General features: G+C 41.0%; 1 long non-coding RNA gene across 1 annotated transcript; it reads right to left on the bottom strand.

Moving 5' to 3' along the window:
* Positions 1-11,631: 11,631 nt before the first annotated feature.
* Positions 11,632-12,424, bottom strand: LOC119263182. Its single transcript, XR_005130174.1, has 2 exons — positions 12,186-12,424; positions 11,632-11,931 (listed from the first exon to the last, which is right to left on the bottom strand). It is a non-coding gene; the product is annotated as an uncharacterized LOC119263182 (long non-coding RNA).
* Between the last annotated feature and the right edge of the window lie 1,566 nt (positions 12,425-13,990).

The following is a 13,990-nucleotide window of genomic DNA, read 5'->3' as shown; positions in this document are numbered from 1 at the left end:
CAGCAATGTGTTACTAATTTGTACTCATAATTTACAATCTTGTGTCTCAAAGCTGTGTTTAAGCAGTTCTTACATTTTGATGGTTAAAAGTGTGAGAACTAAAACCACATTAAGCTCATGTGCTTTTCTGCATCTTGTTCTTTTTTTATCTGTTATCTCTCCTCTGTGGTCTGATTGGTTGTTCTCTCTGGCCCTTTTATGATAATGAGATGTGATCTCATGGCCATGCATCATCTGTGTGGTCTACATCTCTAAGTTGAAGTAACTATAATAGTATTAAGTGTGGCTGCCGCAGAGGGGGGGCACTGGGCTACACTGGCTGGAAACCTGAAAAGGCCTCACAGACACAAACACTAGCGTGAGTGACCCAGAATGCGTTATTTACACATACGTGACACATGAAATAAACGTCTCTTTGAAGTTTCACTTAGTTCAGTCTTCTTTAGAGCGCTTCTCACTGTGTGTCCTTAGACACTTTTCATGCTTCTCTCTAAACAAACACCAGCTGACCATGATCAGGGGAGGAGCACCAAACAAATACATGTGGGAAACTTGATAACTCCGCATCTGCTACACACAAGATGCAGTATACAGCTGTCATAGCTGCAGTGATCTACACCACATTAGTATATATTGCATTTTGTACAGATATGTTTCATTTTTGGCCCATAATAATAATCCGCACTCTCTGAAAAAAGGGCTTAAACTGTCTCTGGGGATGTTCACACACATTTATATTACTCCCACACACAGAAAATGTAGCAAAAACAGCATTAAAACTAAAATTAGTCTGGTTAAGACAATTTAATATAAAGAATGCAGTAGTTTACACAAAGCAACAAAAATGATGCTTTCAGGAAGTTACAACACAGGGTTGTAAAAGTTCAGAGTTAGGACCCCACCTTGCCCACACAACACATGCCGCAACCCACATGCCAAAAACCACAAAAACAGCTGATGTCACACTGCCTTTGTGGCCCCTGGGCCGTGAGAAACAAATGCTTGCAGGAAACATGACAGCTCTGCATCTGCTACACACCAGATATAGTATACAGCTATCAGAGCTGCAATGGCCTACCCTGCTTTAATGTACCTTGCATTTTGTACACGTATTAAATTTGCCCTGTAATAATAGTAATAATAATGTAAAAATACTGTAATAATAATCCTCACTCTCAGAAAACGGTCCTGCACTGTCACTGGGGAAGTACACACATGTCTACACTTACCGGCCAATTTATTAGGTACTAGTAAAAGGTTGGACCCCTGTTCCCTTCAGAACTGCCTTAATTCTTCATGGCACACTTTCAGCAAGGTGTTGGAAACGTTCCTCAGAGATTTTGGTTGGTTATTTGAGTTCCTGTTGCCTTTCTATCATCTGGAACCAGTCTGCCCATTCTCCTCTGACCTCTCATATCAACAAGGCATTTTCGTCCACACAACTGACCGCTCACTGGATATTTCCTCTTTTTCGGACCGTTCTCTGTAAACTCTAGAGATGGTTGAGTGTGAAAATCCCAGCAGATCAGCAGTTTCTGAAATACTCAGACCAGCCCATCTGGCACCAACAACCACGCCACGTTCAAAGTCCCTTAAATCCCCTTTCTTCCCCGTTCTGATGCTCGGTCTGCACTTCAGCAAGTTGTCTTGACCACCTCTACATGCCTAAATGCATTGAGTTGTGGCCATGTGATTGGCTAATTAGCTGTTTGTGTATCTAATAAAGTGACTGGTGAGTACATATTACCCCAAAACCCACAATAGGCTGGGTAGAGAGACAACAGTTTCTCCCAGGTTCACCATTGCAGTAGTGGTTTGGGGTCAAAAAGTCCCCAAAACTACAAATATCTGCGACCACAAAGCCAACAAAACTTTGAAAGATATGCTAGAAGAACGCCTTTTCTTTTATCTAATCACAAACAAATACATCTTGCTTGATGCTGCTGGAAATTTGAGTGAAACTGGATTCTGGAGTAGTTTGAAAACAAGCTCTCAAGGTAGGGACATAAAGGTTTCTCATAACACTCTGTTCAGAGTGAACCTCTGAAATCCTCTGTTTGGAGGTCGTTGTAGCCCTACAACTTCATCCTTTGGACTCTGAGTTCGCTCATAATTTCTTGTCTTGGTCATGACTTTTAAATGTGTTTATTTAGATTTTAGATTTTTTCCAGTTAAGGAAATCAAATATACAGAACACAGCAGTATACTCAAAATAACAAAGTCCTTTCAGGAACACAGGAAAACAATATAGAACAGGAAGGTTCACTTTAAGCATTATATGCTTTCTATACAATCCCCACCAAAACACTGCAGTGGCAGGCCTGAGAGGCCTTGTAGCTGCATTGTATCACAGCTCTGATGTTGTCCCATGCAGTCTCTTAGTTGTAGTGTAGCTTAGCACTAGCAGCCAACCCAGGAAGCCTTTTTGCTGTGGTGTCATGTAGCTGCATCCAGCCCAGAAAGCATTGTAGCCTGGAAAGAGTTCTTAGCCAAAGAGGAAGCTCACAGTCAGCCCCGTAACTGTGAAGGTAACGTCACTCAAACCAAGGAAACCCCTAAGCCACAAGAGAAAGTCATTTTATCTTGGCCGACATGTGCATCCTTTCTTTTGTGTATTTCATGGCAATGGTATCACTCATAGTGCAGCTTAATAAGATGTATATTTTGCCCCATTGTTAACGGCAGCTGTCAGTGTCAGTGATAGATGGACAGATGTCAGCAACAGATGGACTACAGTCTACAATGCTAAACCCACAGAAGGTGCACCTGTATAGTAGATGTTTGCGAGTGTGACTATTTCATTTGGTGTTTCTGTGTTTTTTATTTTTTAAAAAGTGTGTGTGTGTGTGTGGGTGTGTGTGTGTGTGTGTGTGTGTGTGTGTATGTGAGAGTGGGTTATGTTGGCCTTTGTCAGTATTGGGTCTTATTCAGTATTTGGGTCTTATTCAGAAGTCATAAAACTTCAGGGTGAAATGTTTTCTACTGCCTTTCAGTTTCAAAATGTAAAAATGTAAAAATATACAGGCAAATTTAATTCCTTTCATGTTCTCATTGTTTCCGTGTCAAATTATGATAAAAAACATTGATTTATGGTCAGTGCAGAATAATCAGTGTTGAATATCCATCCATCTTCTAAGCTGCTTCTCCGTCAGGGTCGCGGGGGGATGCTGGAGCCCATCCTAGCAGTCTTCGGGCGGAAGGCAGGATACATCCTGGACAGTTCGCCAGTCCATTGCAGGGCAGACAGACAGACAGTCACTCACACCTAGGGGCAATTTAGCATCTCCAATTGGCCTGACTGCATGTCTTTGGACTGTGGGAGGAAACCCATGCAGAACATGCAAACTCCACACAGAGAGGACCCTGGCAGCCCGGCCGGAGAATCAAACCCAGGCCCTCCTCACTGTGAGGCGACAGCGCTACCCACCACGCCACCGTGCCGCCCTAGTGTTGAATATATAGGGGCATTTTAAATTATACATTTAGAACCATGAAAATAAAAAAAACAAACACTTGCATGCTAAAAGGCTTCTTTGCACAGTGAAATCATTCTTCAGATTGTTGTGTGTCTTCTGTATTGATTACAATACAGAGCAGACATGCACTAAGCCACCACCAGAGGGAACTACTTACAAAAGGGAGACATTAAGGACGAAGTGTAGTGCTTTGCTTTTGCTGTGGCATCCGTTGTTTTCCTGGTTCCCAGTTCCCTGACAAGTCATCTGAAAGAGCTTCTGCTACAGAGCTGTGTCTGTGTAAGAGCTCGAGTGTTAATATATGGCTTATTGGCACTTTGTTGCTTGTTGATTTTCATAAAGTAGCACTTTTATAGAAGTATACTGTAAACACTGAGATAATGTGGCAGCTCAGAGAGATAGCTCTTATATATAATCTGTCTTATTGGGGAGAGAGTGTTATTTCTCCTCCGCAGGGTGTCTGGACCTTAGAGATAGGGTGAGAAGTTTGGTCATCCAGGAGGGACTCGGAGTAGAGCCGCTGCTTCTTCACATGGAGAGGAGCCAGCTGAGGTGGTTCAGGCATCTGGATAGGATGCCTCCTGGACGCCTCCCTCGGGAGGTGTCACAGGCAAGTCCACCTGGGAGGAGACCCCGGGGAAGACCCAGGACATGCTGGCGTGACTATATCGCCCAGCTGGCCTGGGAGCACCTCGGCATGCCCCCCGGGAGCTAGTGGAAGTGACTGGGGAAAGGGAGGTCTTGGCCTCATTGCTTAGGATGCTGCCCCCACGACCCAAACCCCGGAGAAGCGGAAGATAATGGATGGATGGATGGATGGATGGATGGGATATTTCTGTTGCCTTTGTTTACTCCTGGTTTGCTTTGGTTAGGAAGTTAGAAATTGTATTTGCTTTTCATTCAAAAGTGTAAAGTTCAAGTTAAATTTCCCTAAATCTAAGTTAACTTTATTTTGTTTGTTATTTTTCTCTCTTTTTTCCTAGGTTGCGGCCCGAACATAAACCGAGTCGTACCAGATGACTTGAAGAAGGTCTTATAGCCTTGTTGAAGAGGGGACAAAAGACTGTAAAGGATGGTGCAATGATCAGTGCATCACTCGGCATATAAAGTTTGAGGACTCCATTCTCATTCTAACTACAGTCATGTAGGAATAAAGTCCTTGGGTAAGACTGTAAGCACTGTACCACTGCAAGTTCCTATATGAAGAATCCAGGACAAGGGAGAACTATCACCATAAAACTTAATGAGTCTACATTTATGCATTTTACTTCACCAGGTTGAACTGAACATTGGACCAAACCGGACTGGACCAATGATGGACATTAGGACAGACGTTTTAAGGAAGAAATTGATATCAAGAAAAAATGCATAGCATGAAGAATAACAGCATGGCCTACAAAGTAACACAGGCCAGGCTAGGGTATGCTGTGCTAAGCTATGGCTGTGAGCATAAAGAACAATACTGGAAGAGCAAAAGGCTGGGCTCAAAATTCCTTGAGACATGAGGAGCGATCTGAATAAAGGATTTTGTTTACAGCTGTCTGATCAACATGACAGAAAAAAGGATGTTCAGGTTTGAGATAAAATGCATTCATTTGATTTTCATTGAGCTGCATTTTGCTTGTGATGTATATTGTGCCACAGCAAATATGCAAATTAGCTCATTAAAAAAACAAGTTGATGAAGGAGCAGCTTCTTCCTCAGTAGGAATAGGTTATACTGATATGCACTGAGTGCCAGTTTATTAGGTACACTCACTCACACTCACATTGTACATTTATTAATTAGTGATCGTGGAGGCCACAAACAGCTTGAAGATCAGAGTGGTGAAAGGAAAATGTTGAGAGCTCAACATGGCTTGTCTCAAATGAGCTTTAACAATCCAAGACCATTCAGACACCCAATTCTCTGTGTCATGCACTTTGGTATATTAATGCACCAGGTCACAAAGCATGAACTGTCACCAGAGTGTTCCAGTAACACGCAAGTGAGTGTATCAGCATCCTGTAGAATCCATGACCAGAGTGTATGTAATGTGTAATGTTGGAACTGAGTACATATCTTCCTAAATCATGGAAATGCAGCTGAAAGAGAAATTTTAAAAGGAACACTGTAGTGCTTACATCATGTCGTTATATCCTAAACATATCATGATATTCCACTGTTGATATTAGCACTACAGTGTCCTTTTTCGAATTTCTCTTAGGAAAGATGGGTTTTGATGGGACATGACTAGATATGATTAGATATGATGGGATAGGATGAAATGATGGATGATGGATTCGGAAGAGATGTGATGAGACATGTTTGGATGCAAGAACTTGCCTGTGTTTTGTGCTGTGTCGTTGTGCTTTCTAGCTCTTGGCTCTCTGTCTGCCCTCGGCTCTGTCCTACAAAATGAACCCAGACAGAGTGAGACAAAGAGACTGCACATATCTCAAAAGAGTACTAGTCTGTCTCTCTCTCTGTACCTCTGTATCTCCAGTAGATGACTCCTATGAGTCCCAGCAGGAGAAGAAGAACAGGAATACAGATGAAGAAATAAGTGGAATAATCTGTGTAAAAAGAAATTAGAAAGTTAGCATATTTTTTACATACACTATATTGCCAAAAGAATTCACTGACCCCATTCAAATCATTGAGTTTAGCTGTTCCAATCATCTCCTTGGCCACAGGCACGCATGTCTGAAGACTGCTTCTACAACATTAGTGAAATAATGGGTCGCTCTCAGGAGCTCAGTGAATTCCAGTGCGTTGCTGTGATAGGACGCCACCTGGGCAACAAGTCCAGTCATGAAACTTCCTCACAACTAAATATTCCACAGTCTGTCAGTGGTATTATAACAAAGTGGAAGCGATTAGTAAATGACAGCAACTCAGCCACAAAGTGATAGGCCACGTAAAATGGCAGAGCAGGGTCAGCGGATGCTGAGGGGCATAGTGCGCAGAGGTTGCCAACTTTTTGCAGTCTATCACTACAAACCTCCAAACTTCACGTGGCCTTCAGATCAGCTCAAGAACAGTGTAGAGAGCTTCATGGAATGGGTTTCCATGGCCGAGCAGATGCATCCAAGCCTTACATCATCAAGCGCAATGCAAAGCATCGAATGCAGTGGTGTAAAGCACCGCCACTGGACTCTAGAGCAGTGGAGACGTGTTCTCTGGAGTGACGAATCACGCTTCTCCATCTGGCAATCCGATAGACGAGTCTGGGTTTGCCGGTTGCCAGTAGAACAGTACTTGTCTGACTGCATTGTGCCAAGTGTAAACTTTGGTGGAGGGAGAACTCTTAATGCTTCAGCACCAAGAAATGTTGGACAATTTCATGTTCCCAACTTTGTGGGAACAGTTTGGGAACGGCCCCTTCCTGTTCCAACATGACTGCACACCAGTGAACAAAGCAGGTCCATAGAGGCATGGATGAGCAAGTTTGATGTGGAAGAACCACAGGCCTTCTCGTCCAACATCAGTGTCTGACCTCACAAATCTGCTTCTGGAAGAACGGTCAAAAAGTCCCATAAACACACTCCTAACCCTTGTGGAAAGCCTTCTCATAAGAGTTAAAGCTGTTACAGCTGCAAAGGTTGGGCCGACATCATATGAAACCCTATGGATTAAGAATGGAATGTCATTTAAGTTTATATGCATGTGAAGGCAAATGAGCGAATACTCTTGACAATGTAATGTATGTGTATGTGTGTGTGAGTGTGAGAGTAGAGGAATATATTGCTGTTGTCAGAAGAAAACCTCATATCTCCAAAACGGTAACTTTCCAGGAGAAGGGGAAAACCTACTTTACTTTTAATAGAAGTCAGTAGAACCAGACTTTATTGCATTTATCATGAGATTTTCACACAATATAAAGGGTAACAGGTACTTTCAAGATATGTAAAAAAACAAAAAAACGTCAAAAATTTAGATTTCTTCCGACAATAGTGATGTGCTTGAATACACCAGTATCACACAACGAATGTTTTTTTTTTATTGTGCAGTGCAACAAAACTAAATACTCAGATAGGTTGTGATTATTTTTAAGAACTTTCAGAAACAAACTCCACAAAAAAACAACAAAGCTGTATCATTCTGCTGTCAGCTGCAGTCAGTGTGCTGTACTTACTGTTAGATGCTTGAGATAAATGTGTGGTTGAAGTGGTTGGGTTGTTGTGTACTTTGACCACTGCGGTAGCTGTTGGAGTTGTAGTTGGACCCTCTGTAGAGAGAAAAAAGTCTATAGTTTGATAGTCAGTGCAGGAACAGAACAGCATCAAACAGCTCATTGTAGATACACAGTAACATGAAGACCTTTGTCACGATTGGCCCCTCCCAGTCCTGTCCATGTGCGTTTGTTTTGGTTTAAGTCCTGCCCCCTGTTTGGTTACTCCGCCCCTGATTGTTTTCACCTGTCTCTTGTTGCTCCTATGTATTTAAGCCCTGTGTTTGCCCTTTGTTTTCGCCGGTCATCGTATTGGTCTTTGTTTGATGTTTGCCTCATTGAACTCTGTTTGTTGTTAGTTCTGTTCTGGTTGATGTCATGTCTGAACCCCTGTCTATCCGTTTTGGCTATGTGAACCTGGACCGTTTTGACTATGACCCTGGATTTGTCCCACATAAATCTCGCTTATCTCGGCATATGCGTCCACCTCCTCGCTCCCCGTCACAACCTTTTTTAAAAGCTTTCATTAAAATGTACACATAATAACCCTTAGATATCAATTCAATGTGACTACAGGACAATGCAGCTGGACATGTACCTTTTATATGCTTTTTTTATGTTTCCCAGTACACATGGACTCACACACAAAAGAGCACAAATACACAGGCATAAACTTTCAACATAAGACTGATAAAATACATAATAAATAAAAGATGGATTGAATGTTCAACATTAAACAGGTACTCACAGTAATGACAGGGTGAAGCTCAGGCAGAGATAATAAAGGCAATAATGAGCAAGAAAGACAGACATACACTAAAAATTGAGTAGCCCTGGTAAAATAATGTTTTCATGATTTTAGTCAATTCAAATCAAAGTTTTTTATATACTGCTTTTTACAACAGACATTGTTACAAAGCAGCTTTACAGAAAAAAAAAGATAAATTCCAGGCCAGCAGCCCCATGAGGAAGCTGGTGGGAAACACTCCTCAAGAGGAAGAGGAAGAAACCTCAAGAGGAACGAAGAATGAAAAGGGGAACTCATCCTCCTCTGGTCAACACCGGATAGCAAAACAAAAACAGCAGCGAATGAGGTCTGACCGTTAGTATAAGACATGAAAAAGGGAAGAACAGAGGAAGCAATGTCTATGATTACAAATGCAGCAGCAGCATAAAGAGGGTCAGGGTCATTTTTGAAGATCTGAAATGCAATAAGAATAAAAACTGAGAGTGTTTTACCTTTTAAAGTCAGTCTGATAATTAAATGAGCACCTTTAACAGCACACATGTAAACTCCTCCATCCTCTTCAGTCAGGTGTGATATGAGTAGAGAGAGATTTCCTGGAGAGTGACCATTAACCAGCTGAACTCTGTTACTGTACTGACCACTCCCACTGGATATCTCTTCCCGTGTCTTTGCTTCTGTGTTGTCTTTCTTCCAGCTGAATTCCTCAGGTGTTGTCTGTAGGTCAGTGCAGTAACAGGGCAGCAGTACTGACCCTCCTGTGTGAGCTGTGATACTTAGCAGTTGTTCTCTGTTCACCAGATTATAGCCTGGAGAAACACATCAGTCAGATCAGATTATATAGTCTTTTTTAACACTTTCATTTTACGCACACATTTTGATGGAAATCCAAAAAAACAAAGAAAGAAATCTTATTTATAACCAAAGAAAAGTAAACTAAATTCATTTTAAAAAGTAAAAAAAATAAATAAATAATAATTCAGAGTGAATGCACCGACGGAAGTGATAATGACAGAACAAATCTCACTATGTTGACTTACATTAAATGTAAAGAATATTTTTGCTTAAGTTACCATTTTAAATATTTTCATAGCAACATACATGCACATATATGTAAATATAATGCTGTGTTTAAGCATCTTATATGTCTAATGTTAAAAATGCAATTTATGCTAAATATATTGGCTTTTAAATTCTGATTTCATTACATCAGTAACAGTGAGAAAGTCACTCACCTTCAGAAACATGAAGCCCAGTGAAGAGAAGATAGAAAGTCAGCAACATCCTCACTAGTAAAACACTGAGTCCACAGCACACTGACCGCTCCACACCCAGCACTACACTAGCCCTGTATACCACACTGAGTCCACAGCACACTGACCGCTCCACACCCAGCACTACACTAGCCCTGTATACCACACTGAGTACACAGCACACTGACCGCTCCACACCCAGCACTACACTAGCCCTGTATACCAGACTGAGTCCACAGCACACTGACCGCTCCACACCCAGCACTACACTAGCCCTGTATACCACACTGAGTACACAGCACACTGACCGCTCCACACCCAGCACTACACTAGCCCTGTATACCACACTGAGTTCACAGCACACTGACCGCTCCACACCCAGCACTACACTAGCCCTGTATACCACACTGAGTTCACAGCACACTGACCGCTCCACACCCAGCACTACACTAGCCCTGTATGCCACACTGAGTACACAGCACACTGACCGCTCCACACCCAGCACTACACTAGCCCTGTATACCACACTGAGTACACAGCACACTGACCGCTCCACACCCAGCACTACACTAGCCCTGTATACCACACTGAGTTCACAGCACACTGACCGCTCCACACCCAGCACTACACTAGCCCTGTATACCACACTGAGTACACAGCACACTGACCGCTCCACACCCAGCACTACACTAGCCCTGTATACCACACTGAGTTCACAGCACACTGACCGCTCCACACCCAGCACTACACTAGCCCTGTATACCACACTGAGTCCACAGCACACTGACCGCTCCACACCCAGCACTACACTAGCCCTGTATACCACACTGAGTTCACAGCACACTGACCGCTCCACACCCAGCACTACACTAGCCCTGTATACCACACTGAGTCCACAGCACACTGACCACTCCACACCCAGCACTACACTAGCCCTGTATACCACACTGAGTCCACAGCTCTCTCAGCAGCTCTTCACTGGAGTCTAACCCACTCTAATGTCTGTGCAGCTCACAGGAGCTGTGTTTAAATCAGCTGGACCGGAACTCTTCTGACTTTTATAGATTTTATCAGCAGCTTTTTCAGAATAAGAAACTGCGTACAGAGACATTGTGGAATTGTGAGAACAGTTCCTGATTCCTCTTTTGTGGTGCAGCATTTCACAACAAAAAAATGGACATAAAAAACTACCAAATAAGGAGAAGTCACATGCACCACTTTATCTGTTTGCTACTTTCTCAGTTAAAGAAACATCTAGAGTAATAAAAATACATTAGGAGAAAAAATATACACAGTTCTCAAGTTAAAGACATGAATGCAGTGTTTTTTTCTGCTTGCATGTTGGAGAAGTGCGTTTAACGACCGTTCATACAGACCGGTAAGCATGATTAGCATTATTAGCATGATTAGCCAAAGTTGTGGTAGATCTAAATCGCAGTGTTTCCCCCTTTTCCCTCCCTCTATTCCTGAATCTCCATTCTGAGGAATCACATGGTGTAAAAAGTTAAGTAAACAAATTGTGTAAAATGATTCTGTATGGCTTAAATAACTGTACACAGTTCTCACTGTATTAAACAGGTCAACTAGGACCATTAAAACAAATGACAACACACTCACAGAAATATTTAACCCTAACTTTTAAGATTTATGTAATTTTATTACATGACAAATTCCCATTTACTTTTTTTTAGATAATTTTAACACAAACCTATCAAACAGACGTTACACGATGCATATTCATTTGTGTAATAAAGCCTATTTATTTTAAATGCATAATCCCCAGGTTTATGTATTCAGTATGTATTATTATACATAAACAATATTGTTTGAAATGCATAATAATCAGGTTCCCTCTACAAAATAATAGCATATATTTGAATTACATGTCATTCATGCTTATAATAAGCATATGTAATAAACCAAATTAATAAAAATGCATCACATTTATGCAATTCCTTTCCATTCAGTACAATCTTAATGATGCAAAACAATCGGACCACCTTGTTGATTCAACAGCTTTATTAACATTAAAGCCTCACAAAAATATTAAAAGCATGAAATTATGTCTGACGTGAAAATGTAATGGACTGAGCACCTGCTGTTTCTAACGTGATGTGTGTTCTACATCTGTGACTCAGAAGTTTCTTCCAGCTTGTGAATGCAAGGACAGTTGATATACACATGATATTGCCCTGTCCGGCTATGGTGGAAATGTCTCAGCCTAAAATGTAAATATAAATATAAAACTCATACCTATAGATAACAAACTGTCACACAATTTGCAAGGCCACACTCACACAGCACCTGTGAATGAAGACAAAGAACAACAAATTAATTAGGTTATCTATAAAATGAGCTGAAAATACATCCAACCTGGTCTGAGATCAGACTGTGTAAGCCTGATTAGTTTTGTTGTATCGTAAAATCAAATCATTTATACTTTTAACATGCTTAGTCTAAACATTTCAGCTGGATATTGTAAACAGTTTTAATATCACATGAACTATAAATTAATATGTACTACATTTTGATGTGTATATCTTTTAATATATACTTACTAAATCTATGTTGCCACATGTAATGTGAGAAAACAGGACAGGAGAAAAAAACTGGGCACCTGAAAAAAAAGAAAAGCAGCGTCTATAATCCACGCCAGTATTTAAATATAGTGCTCTAAAATGCAGTCACCCACCCAACACTAGTGAGCTGATATATTAGAGTCCCGATTCTAATAAAGGCAGCATGGCGAGAAAAGCAACAGGAGGCCACAACAGCGCCGTTTAACGCGCAAGGAAGCAGCATCACGGACAAAAGCCGGAAAGAGGCTTTTAGGAATTCTCAAGCTAACTTTTTACAAAATGAATAGGATAAATGTTGTGGACAAAGGGAATCGGGCTTATTTAATGTTACCTGTACTTATTTTATGACTATAATCAAGCCGCATTACTAAGTTAGCCAATATGCTATGTAGCGAATAGCTAGCTTGTTAGCTGTGTTGCTAACGTGCGCTAGCACTGACCAGTACAACAACGCGACCAAGATAAACTGCTCAAAAATAATCACAGCCTACATAAATATATCGATATTGGTGTGATGTGATATAAACTGCAGATTAGAACACATTTGGGAGTAAAAGGACACAGGATGGGCTCGGATTGTTTACCGTCTCACACGGACTGATGATGCACCCACACCAGTAGAAATGCATCCCATAATATTTTTCTTCGAGTTTTACGGCAGTTGGCGACCAACTTAAAGGGGCATTGCCGCCACCTACTGGCGCAAAACATCGTTCCATTGACTTCTCATGAATTCTAATGAAAACTAATCACATACATTTTAAATGACAGAATCTTGTTTGCTTTACAGCTTTTTTAATTTAAACTATGTTATTATGTATTAACTAATTACATTCAATATATTTTAGCATTGATTAAATTATGTAGATAATAATTAAGTTTAATGCATACATATAAAAAATATGAGTTTTTAAATAAAATCAAATAGATGTAAATGCATGAAAACTAACTCTGCCATGAATCATTTCTGTGAGTGCAGAAATCATTAAAGAAAGTGATTTTGTTGGTTCTGCATTCTCTGTGTGTGCGTCACATTATCAGAATGCACTTCTGATGGCTCACAGTGCTGAACATCAGCTAGAGGGGTATAAAGCCCCCCGGCTTTGCGATGTAGCACAGTTGAACTGCAATCTCTCGGCTGATGGAGCACCATTGAATTCTATGTCTAGTTTTAAAAAGGTGTGGAAAATCAGTGCAAAACCAGCCGGACACTTTATTAAATACAGCAGAATAGAATCTGCCTCGTTTCTTACAACTCCACACAATTTTACACAATCCTTGAATTTTTTACACTGGCTTTTTCCCCCCAGTCCAGTCAGTCACTGTCCATGGTGCTGAATTTACATCCTGCAGCTCAGCTTCAGCACCAGTGATCTGAACTTGGCAGATAGAAACAAGCCAGCTGTTCTCTCTCGCTGAGAAAAGCAGCTCACTGTGAAATGAGTGGAGCAGGAAAAAAATGTCCTTACTTTTTTTATTCGCTGCATTAACTTGTGCTGACTATTATGCTTGTTTAGGTAGCAAAATCACATTTTTTCTCATAACTGTACAACAGTTTTAATGTAAAAAAACATTTCTGTGCTCAGTTCTGTGCTACAGACACAGATTACCTGAAGGCCACTGGCCAGCAGGGCTTCTCCAAGACGAGCCGGTTAAAAAAAAACATGTAGTGAAAAATGTCTGTATTTTAACGACAGTGGAGTCTAAAATTCTGAGATCACATTAAAAAGCTTTCAATTTGTTATTTAAAGCAGCACCATGTGTTTTTCATTGTTTACTTTTTG

This window comes from Pygocentrus nattereri, chromosome 4 (assembly GCF_015220715.1).
Source record: "Pygocentrus nattereri isolate fPygNat1 chromosome 4, fPygNat1.pri, whole genome shotgun sequence".
Classification (NCBI taxonomy): Eukaryota; Metazoa; Chordata; class Actinopteri; order Characiformes; family Serrasalmidae; genus Pygocentrus; species Pygocentrus nattereri.
This window is presented reverse-complemented; position numbering and strand designations above follow the sequence as displayed.